Source organism: Bombyx mandarina, chromosome 26 (assembly GCF_030267445.1).
Source record: "Bombyx mandarina strain Sakado chromosome 26, ASM3026744v2".
Classification (NCBI taxonomy): Eukaryota; Metazoa; Arthropoda; class Insecta; order Lepidoptera; family Bombycidae; genus Bombyx; species Bombyx mandarina.
Genome location: NC_143232.1, coordinates 3,336,192 through 3,347,607, shown reverse-complemented (window position 1 = coordinate 3,347,607; position 11,416 = coordinate 3,336,192).

Sequence of the window (11,416 nt, the reverse complement as noted above, 5' to 3'; positions counted from 1 at the left end):
CATAATTCGCAAGAAGCAAATGAAACGGAATTCAGTTGGCGAAGCGTTTTTCCTTTACAGAATGTACGTGACAGTAAGTTTTTCGATTGCGTTCCGGACGTTTTTTTTTTTTGCTTTCCACGCGCCGATTTGTTTTACGACATCGGAGATACATGGGATTTTTCGTTCAGCGTTTATTGTGTCGATTGATGAATAGTTTTTTTATTTTATTTTTTTCGTTTTGTGCAGGTTTTTAAATCGCTAAGCAACAGTTTGCTTCGCAGTTTTAGCTTGGCTAATATAGTTTCATAAAACTATTGGTTGATCATTGGGGATGATCAGCAGGGGCAATTGAAAAAAGTAACTATGGCCAATTTTTTTATTTTTGATAGCAAATATCAAGCAAGTTAATACCGCTACCCATCCCGGAACATCAGTTCTTAGTCTCAGTTTTTACATTACAACGGCTACCTCACACTTCAAGCCGAAACGCATTGCTGCTCCACGACAGAAATAGGCAGGGTGGTGCTGCCTATCTTTGCGTGCTTACAAGGTGCATTACCCAGTAATTACGCAAATTATATTAAATGTGGATTTAATTTTAACACGTTCACTGCGGCAAATATGGGCCCATATCCAGCCGCGGTACTTTCAGCTGGTGGGGACGAAGAAAACTATGTCCCTCTCGCTTGTGCGGGCCGATTATTTCATGTGTTTATAAGAATTCGACACCGACAACTAAATACTATAAATTGTAATCGGTATGTACGTTTTTGCAAATTTATAGTATTTTAATCTATCATAGTGCTGGTCGGTCGAAAAAGACCTGCCACGCACTGGTGGAAATACCGTTCGGGACACATTTCGACCTGCCGCTGAAAAGGATGAAGGCTTATGATTTTACTTGCCGTAGTCAATGTGTTAATGCACGATATTATTCCTTCACCGCGGAAGTCATTCATGAACAGTTTTAAGGTACGTACATATTTCATTATAAAAAATGGTACCTAGGACGTATATGTTAGCAAGGGTATTACTACCGTCCTTCCTAATTCTATATTACGTTTCTTTATGATAATTTTAATGTGTCTGGGAGAATACTCTGCTACGTTGTACGGTACACGTCATCATATTTAAAGAAGCAAACATTATAACGCAGCTTTTTACATCAAAGATTTCTAAGTCGTTCCAATATTACACACGGGTTTCTCAAAGGGATGTATCATGACTGTGATCACGTGATATTAAATAGGATATTCATAATCCAACGTCACTGCTATTCGTATGACGTATTTATCAGCTAAAATATTTAATATTGGTATTCGTGTGATGTCAGGAATATCTTCGTTTGAATGCCGAAATATTTCGTAGCGGCTTTGGCGCAACACCCACGTTTTTGAGGACAATCCTTTCGATTTATAATTGAGTTATTTGGATAGCTTACTTTGAATGCAGAAGATTAGATCTTCTATCATGTGTACGTCTACTTACTTCTAGCGGGAAATGGTATTTGGTTGTACCTATATATATGTTGCCCGTTACGGTAGAGTAGGGTTCGCTTTTTCATTGGTTTGGGCAATTTCAGAAGTATTCAGCGTAACTTTAGCTAGTAGCTCACGGGCTCAAACCGGAGTGATGCTAACACTGACCCTAACAAGAGCAGTGCTTCGCAGAATCTATCACGGGATTGGAAACGCAACCTACTGAGAAGATTCGGCGAGAAACTCAGTGGGCTATGTCTATGGGCTAATTCGCTCGTTGAGCCCTTCTTCGCAAGTGACGGGTTCGACGAGGACGGTGACCGGTGCTTTTAAAAACGTGTATATTTTGATGCAGAAATAGACTGCAGGGTGTTTGTACCTAAATATGTATGAATGCGAACATGCCACGAGCATAATTCTCCATAAAAATTATATTCTTGTTTTGTCATATCACCCGATTTTCTTAATCTTTGATTTCAAAGCTAGCATTTACATTAGCTTCGAGATGGCGATCAAAGTATTAGGAAATTTAGCTTATTCAAGGTGTTGAATGTTAATATTGTTAAAATGTCACTTCATTGTTGGTCTAACCAGCGACTCGTGTTGAAATTCTAAATGAGGCGGCTCTTATGGGCGTATATACGAGTATAAGTATGTAATTAGAGAACGCATTCGAACCCATGAATTGCTATGCGTTTCAAAGCCGTTCACCCGATTAAGAAACTTGGGAAAGTTGTTTTTGCTTGTCCAAGTGTGCTGCAGCGATGCCTACGGGTTTTTGTTACGATCAATATCACCCTTAGCTTTCAGTTAAAAATATATTGTCATACAGTCCGCACGCAGTTTCATTGTAACTAATTTTGTACCGCCGTAAAAAATTGTGCTTTGGGAAAGGTTAGATTAGGATGCTCCTACGAGGTCCACCGCCTAAGAAGCGCGCGATGTATGTGATAGTGAGACCGTGGGTTTTTAAGGCTCTACCGACGAAATTATTCTCTTGCACTTTCACCCAAGGGTCCGATCCCCTGAGATCTGAATAGGTTTGGGGGGAATAGGAATCGCACGTGTAGTTTCAACAATACGTCTTTTTCATAGATTTGCCGATACTCACAGCAGAGTTAGACCAATTCACGCTAGTTTCCAATAAAACGCACACACACACTGCTTCTCTTATTTTGTTGGTGACGGGCTTACCTACACTGTAGGTAAATGTCGCCATGTAATCCCTGCGAAAGTATTCATAAACGTGAAATAAGAAGGAAAAAAAAAACGGAGAAAATAAGAAAAAAAAATTACACTTAATGATGTGTGGAAAATCTTTTCCACTCGACACTATAATTCAATAGGCCGAATAAATTCCTTCAAAATACTGTGACGAGGGTTAAGCTCGGGTGGAAGCTGAGAATATTTTACTAAGGGTGTAGGTACTTGTACGTATTTGTACTGATTTCTGTGCTGGTTAGAATTATTTTATTCAATCGTCACGTATTTTCTTCACAAGGACTGTATTTTAATTTTCCGGTCAGTATTTTGGGGCGTCTAAAGGAAAAGGGATCGAATGGTTTATAGCAGTTCTTTGAATTTCAAAAGACTACGCGAGATTTTCTCTTGTATTAAGATTATTTTTTTGCAAGTTTATTTTTTTATTACACGAAGCTATTCCTTCATTCACTTATTTGTGATTGTGTCAAGTACTTATTTCATTAGAAAAGTACGTACCGCAAGTAATTACGCAAATTAAATATAACCTTTGCTGGTTTGATTTTTACAATACAATATTATTATTTATTCCATTAACGTAGCAGCTATGCGTGTCGAATTCTGATCACACAGGAGCAAGTCACCGTTGTCGCCCTAGACACGTCCTTACGGATCCATCAGATCCAATAACTCTTGCATTAGATACCTTCAACTCTAAAACTAGAAGCAGGCTCTACTGGTGGTAGGGCATCTTGTGAGTCCGCGCGGGTAAGTAGACCCTGCCTATTTTTGCCGTGAAGCAGTAATGCGTTTCGGTTTGAAGGGCGGGGCAGCCGTTGTAACTATACTGAGACCTTAGAACTGATATCTCAAGGTGGATGGCGCATTTACGTTGTAGATGTCTATGGGCTTCAGTAACCACTTAACACCAGGTGAGCTGTGAGTTCGTCCACCCATGAAAGCAATAAAAAAAAAGGCTTATGGATCCCGGTAGCCGTAGTCGTCGAACTCAGCAAAGAGTTCTCAGTGGGTCGCGATTCCGATCCGGTAGTAGATTCATTGGCGAAGCAGCTGCTCTTGAGCTGTTAAGTCTCCTTTGGAGGCGCTCGGGCAGCTGCTAGCAAATCCCACCCCTTCTGGCTGAGCCTTTCCTCGCCCACCTGTTCTGGTGAAACTGGAAAGGCCACCGGGCCACCAGTCTTCAATCATACAAAAAAATGCACTGCATGCAGAAAATCCTTGCATACTTTTTTTTTTTATTGCTTAGATGTATGGACGAGCTCACAGCCCACCTGTTGTTAAGTGGTTACTGGAGGCCATAGACATCTACAATGTAAATGCGCCACCCACCTTGAGATATATTATAAGTTCTAAGGTCTCAGTATATTTACAACGGCTACCCCACCCTTCAAACCGGAACGCATTACTGCTTCACGGCAGAAGTAGGTGAGGTGGTGGTACCTACCCGTGCGGACTCACAAGAAGTCCTACCACCAGTGAAAAATAGGTAGCGGAAACACACAATACTAGACTTTTGTGGAATATTCTCGACGATTCTAGGGATTTGGTCTCGACTGTAAAAGCATTGCAGAGATGGCACGCTGTCGGTTACTTAGTAATCGGAACTACTCGAAGCGAAACAGCGAACGGGGCACCTGAAGCGAATTGAGAATTTTAAAGTGTTTGTCATGTGCTTTAAGCGTGCTAAGTGCTAATACAGTTTTAAGTTGTACTTTGGTGGAACATTTATTTATCCCGAACCCCAGCGCGTAACAATGCTAATGACATATTTTAAATAATTAATTATAAGCCGCTAGAGCTTCAGATTTTGTTTGGTCGTGCCTCTCCTTAGGACATACCCCGGTATGCACTGAACCCTAGATAGGCCATTCCCTCGTTTGCATATCTATCCAATGAATCATTCAAAAAGTACACCTTGATGAAATTTCAAGTGAAAACTTTATTGCAATTTATTTTAACTACAAAATAAAGTTAAAAGTCATCCTTGCGCCACATGAATTTAAATTGTGAGGAAATTTTAACAAAATGTATAAGTTAGGAAGGGTGGGTTTACCATCTTGCCGCTTGAAAATAATTTTGTTTCTATTATGCTTTCTTAAGACGATCATATCATCCACTCTGCCCCACTGAGCTGCAATTTAAGGGCTTAGAATGTTACTGGCGCGTCACTTAAGTAATTAATACCTTTATTCTGTCATTTACCATTGAAATATCTTTTCGGTACGGGCGAACGCAGGTGCGGAGATGAAACAAAGGCGTCTGGTATCAAATTATTTTCTTTTTGACGGCTTTTGTTGTATCACCTTTCAGTTTTGGAGGCTGTTCTCATTTATTCTCGGAATGACCTCGTATTAACAAGAGATGAAATCTCAGCACGACAATACGAATAAAACAGCTAAAAATGTTTTGATTAATTTTGTTTCGTTGAAGATATTAGACGATCGTTAGTTGAATTGTATCGGTATTGGAGTTTCGGATCCCGAAAAAAGAAAAAGTGACGACGGCATGTCTGCTCGTGGCAAATTTTGCTGTTTGCATTCAGGCGTGACTCTAGGTGTGTATCTCAGGATTATTCTAAAGATAGTGTGGGAAATAAATATAGGTTGCCGGATTCAGGAACCTTACCATTGTTGGATCAACTCACTTGAATATCAATATCAATTAAACTGTTATCTTTGCTAGCTATGCTCTTATGCTATGCTCTTATTTCAACATAAATATCAAATAGATTGTTATATTTTTTAGAACCTCCCACTTCAACATAAATGTCAAACTGTACTTGTGTAATCATAATATATAATAAATACGCTTGGATTGTGCTGCCTTAATAGTAAAGTGGTTTAATTCAGTTAATCTGTAACACGACATTCATTGACTGTTAGACGATACGAAGTTCGACGGGTCAGCTCATTATAAATCTTAAATGCAATACAACTCGTGAACAATTTTGAAGTCGTCGTGGCCTAAAGGATAAGACGTCCGGTGCAATCGTAGCTAGCGATGCAACGGTGTTCGAATCCCGCAGGCGGGTACGATTGACTTTCACGGTGAAGGAATAACATCGTGTAATAAAAATTAGAATTAAAGCAAGCAGCAAAATTATAACTTGCGTAATTACCCGTGGTAGGACCTCCGCACGAATAGTTACCACCACCCTGCCTTTTTCTGCCGTGAAGCAGTAATGCGTTTTGGTTTGAAAGGCGGGGCAGCCGTTGTAACTAGACTGAGACCTTAGAACTTATATCTCAAGGTGGGTGGCGCATTTATGCAACACCAGTTGGGCTGTGAGCTCGTCCACCCATCCAAGCAATAAAAAAAAACGTTTTTCCTTCTTTATCAATATATAATTATTAATTATATAATCTCTCTCAAACAATTTTTTTCTTCGGTCATTTCAGGAACTTCTCTTAAACGGGGATTCCGAATAAATGTTTAAGCAAAGTTAGTAGTCCGTAACAAGTGTATATTGGTATCGATTTCCGTGTGAGGGAGGCTCGGTGTTTGTGCGGCAAACTAGCTCGATTCAACTGACGAATTGTTAAATGTAAGATGTAAATTTCTTGTGTGCTACTGGAATGGAAATTTGAAATATTTTCAATGAAAACTGTTTTGAGTCTTATTAAGCTATTGCTGAGCTTTTATCGCGGGTTTTGAGCACGGTGACCGAATCAAGAAATACCGTAACGAAAATAAATCCTAACACCCCCCATTCTGCCTACCATGTAGCTCGCGTTCAACACATTCACAAGTTGCGCTTGTGTGGTGTTCGTGAATAAGCGCGCGGCGTGACGTCGCACTGCATGCGCATTATGAAAAGTTTGCCCATCTCTATCACGCGCGGTTTAGCTTATGAGTGTGAAGGGGACAGTTAATGTTTTGCTTTTGTTAATGTTTATAAATATAGCGTGGTCTTATTTTATTATTGTTTTAATATTAAATTATTATTGTCTAATTAAAATTGCATAAGTTGATAAAAAATGCTATGGTATAGGTTTACCGCGGCAATTCCCGAGTGCTACATGTGTTTTTTTTTGCCGTATGCATTGCATAGAAGCGAAAATATTATGATAGTTATATAATATTTTAGTTGCTTTTTACTATTTTCAGGAGAAGAAATAGTGTGACTTAGAATTATATTCATAAAAGGCGTACGAAAATAATTACTTTCTAAGCTTATATCAGAAACATTGATCTACACGTATGCAAACATCTGGGAACGTTATTTCCAGTATCAACTTTAATTCCCGACTTAAAACTTCTTACAAAGACGGATCGAAGTAAACTTGGTACAGAAGTGTTAAGAAACTTTTGCAAGTTTAATTGTACGTATTTGTTCCTTCCGAACAAGAAAATTCTTAACAACCGTATTTAGGATCTTGATAAAATTACGTCAACCAAAGACAGTTGTATAATTCCTTTTCAAAACGACACGCTGTTTTTGTTGTGTTGTTTCTTGAGATGCTTAAAATGATGCTGATCTCCATAAAATGTACACTTTTAATGATTCTGGAATTCTGATTTCGCTCGAATCTTAACCGTTCTTGAATGATAATCGAGTGAACTCAGAGCCGCTCTGATTTACACGGATTTCGAAAGATTTCTCTCGGGAACCTAGAATGCAAGCTCTTCAACTGTCTCAAGTACAGACAGCGAAAAAGACTTTTTATTTGTGAAACTCTTTTTTTTTACATTTGTAATACAGTATATTATTTTAGATCTGCGTAAAACAGCATCAATCAGCTTAACTAATTTATTATTAACACAATGAATTCTAATTTGAAGAGCAGCAGCTGAGACTTAAATTTTGTTATAAGGGTTCATAGAATAGAACAATAGATTCATACGCGAAGCAGCTACGCTTGAGTTGTTAGGTCTCCTTCGCAGGCGCTCGGGCAGCTATTAGCAAATTCCATCCTTCCTGGCTGGGCTGATATTCATTTACCTGTCCTGGTGAAACTGGAAATGCTTCCGGGGCACCAGTATTCCTTCCTTTACAAAAAAAAAGAACAGAACAGGCTGAATGGCCCTAACCAATTTTTTTATGGTTGAAAGATTACTGGTGGCCCGGAGGCCTTTCCAGTTTCAACAGGACAGGTGGGCGAGAAAAGGCTCAGCCAGGAGGGTTGGGATTTGCTAACAACTGCCCGAGCGCCTCCGAAGGATACCTAACAACTCAAGAGCAATTGCTTCGCGAATGATTCTACTACCGCATCGGAATCGCAACCCGCTGAGAAGATCCGGCGAGACACTCAGCGGGCTGATTCATGGGTTAGGTTGCACGTTGACCTCTTTGTCGAGCTCGACGAGTACGGTTACCGTGGGCCCTAACCATGCTTAAATTTGAAGCATTAGTCTATCGACCAAAATCTCTCGGTCAGTGGAATATTTTCCTTTTATTGTATCCTCTAAGCTCACGTTTGTTAACTAATAAATTCCGTTGCAATTATGTTAATTGCAATTAATTTGAAGTACATTTGTCCGCGCCAGTACTTCACGTACAAGCGGGGACTGCGAGGTCTGCGGGGGGGGTTCAACCACCACCACTGCATCGACGACTCGAGCAGCGAGGGCCGAATACAGACAGCCACACAGAACACAACTGGAACGATATATTTAGAATCGCACGCGCGACTCGCGGCTAATATTTTAATTATACTTTATAATAATATACAGTCCACCTTACAATAAAGCCTCAAGAACAATAACCTTTATTTTACTGAGCCATCGAACAACTGGTGGTAGGACCTCTTGTGTGTCCGCGCGGGTAGGTACCACCACCCTGCCTATTTCTGCCGTGAAGCAGTAATGCGTTTCGGTTTGAAGGGTGGGGCAGCCGTTGTAACTATACTGAGATCTTAGAACTTATATCTCAAGACGGGTGGCGCATTTACGTTGTAGATGTCTATGGGCTCCAGTAACCACTTTACTCCTTAGGTGGGCTGTGAGCTCGTCCAACCATCTAAGCAATAAAAAAAAAATAAAAAAAATTTGAAATGTGTAAAGGAAATTTTCAATTGTAGAACCCAAATATATGAATTAAATACATACATTTTCAACATCATGTTTTACAATCTGTACAAATATTTAACTATGTCAGACGCGGAGTCTTTGAGTGCGTCCTCTTCAAATAATAATAAATTATCAACCACTGCTATCTGCAACGTATAATATTTGCATTTTATAATTGATCTTTCATCTATTTTAATATGTACATATATTTGTGTGTAACGATTTGTTTAGAGAGTTACGAGAAAATAATAATAATAATAATAATAAAGCCCTTTAATTCCGAACTACAACCATGAAATTTAACATTTTTGTGGTTTTTTTTTTACATTTTATTTCTTATAATATATCTCGCAGTTCAGCGTGCCTCGTGGCATAGGCCTCCTCCAGCTCTCTCCATTGGGCTCGGTCCTCTGCAAGAGTTAGAGAGAGAGAGTTACGATAGCTTTATGTAAATACTGAAATTTAGTAAATGAATTTTTTGGGTTTTTAATTTAGTAATTACAAAGATTCTATTGCTGTTGTATTTAAAGTAGATCATTTCTTATAACTAAAGATTAATTTCAAACCAAAGTTCCAAATTTCGTTTGGAAAATTTACTCAGCATTGAAAACATATTACGGTGAAGAGTAAAACAAAACTTAAGGCAATCTAGTGATAATCGTCTGGTTGTAGTGTTGAACGCAGTAACGCCCCTACCTCATGCGGGTTCTGACCTCGGAGGGGATCGGCCACATGGGCGAAGAGTGCAGGGGAGTCATTTAGTAGTGGGTAGAGTCCTGAAAACATCCTTGGTCCCGCGGTCTCGCAGTTGCGGACCACATACCCCGCGCGCCCCCTAGGTGTGGGGACCTCGTAGGAGCTTAAGCCCCCGGCCTGAGAAAAAAAAACAGTGATAATGAGGCAGCCAATGAACTCCGTTCCAGTATAATATCATTAATTGGATCATCAAAAAAATATCGTGAAGTCGTGTGTAGCTTAGGAATAAAAAACCGCGACTCTAGCGCGCCGTCCAGATGTGACATCATCATACAAGCAACCGGTTGATGGTGTACGGCAGGTTGGTCCTGGACGGCACCGCCTATGTTTTTTTTTTTATTGCTTAGAAGGGTGGACGAGCTCACAGCCCACCTGGTGTTAAGTGATTACTGGAGCCCATAGACAGCTACATCGTAAATGCGCCACCCACCTTGAGATATAAGTTCTAAGGTCTCAATATAGTTACAACGGCTGCCCCACCCTTCAAACCGAAACGCATTACTGCTTCACGGCAGAAATAGGCAGGGCGGTGGTATCTACCCGTGCGGACTCACAAGAGGTCCTACCACTAGTAATGAATCAGCCTAGGCGGTCTGACGTCGTAAATCCTCAATGCTGAGGGTCGTGACCTCTGTGGGATTTCAGAATCTTCCAGCGGACTATATCACGCCAGTTGATCTGTCCTTGGCAGCATGGACCACCTCCGATACGGTGGTTTTTAAACTAATAGGATGCCGGTTATTGCTACAAAGATCATTAATTTACTGAACTTAAGCCACTTCATTTGGGTGTGTATTTCAATGATTTATATTTAACAGTATCGTCATGCATATCCATGATTGGTAGTAGTAGCACGGACTGAGATAATAGGGTTGATTCCTTATTAATTAAATGATATTTCGTTCCATTATCTACATATTAAGTTTCTAATTTTTTTCTGTCTTCAACCCTAGATAGGCGATGAATTTAAGGTCCATCATGTGTTGAGTAAGTGGCAAATCCAATAGATGTAATAACTTGAGTGCTAATCGCGTTGAGACATTTATAGAAAGAAGTCAAAAAACTCGCAATAAGCACAATGAGGTTGAAAGTCATCGTGGCCTAACGGATAAGACGTCCGGTACATTCGTGTTGAGCGATGCACCGGTGTTCGAATCCCACAGGCGGGTATCAATTTTTCTAATGAAATACGTACTCAGCAAATGTTCACGATTGATTTCCACGGTGAAGGAATAACATCGTGTAATAAAAATGAAACCCGCAAAATTGTAATTTGCGTAATTACTGGTGGTAGGACCTCTTGTAAGTCCGCGCGGGTGGGTAACACCACCCTGCCTATTTCTGCTGTGAAGCAGTAATGCGTTTCAGTTTGAAGGGTGGGGCAGCCGTTGTAACTATACTTGAGACCTTAGAACTTATATCTCAAGGTGGGTGGCGCATTTACGTTGTGGATGTCTATGGGCTCCAGTAACCACTTGACACCAGGTGGGCTGTGAGCTCGTCCATACACCTAAGCAATAAAAAAAATAAAAAAAGAACTCTGAATTCGCGATTACATACATATACATACATAAGTTCAACCAGATGCAAAATGTATTGTACAACTATGGAAGATTAACTATATTAACAAGCTTATAACTAACTAGTTACACCCAAGAGACGCGGAAACTTCGTCTTAAAGATCAACACACTGGTCGTCTTTGCGGAACAGATTTTAAATTGCAAATATGAATAAACTTTGTGCGAATGAAATGCTAGGAGTATTCATACTTACCGGTCTCATTAGGTATTGAATTTGCATTCTTCGTTATACAGTTCTTTGTTGCTGATGCGGAGAATTCATTACGTTTCGCAAGGTGGGTACTTGAATTTTCCTACGTTAAAGGTTTCCTGCGTTACATGAGTTGTTTTGTTATCGGAACATCGTGTCGCGGTGTAATTTACATCTTTTTTTTTTTTTTTTTTTATTG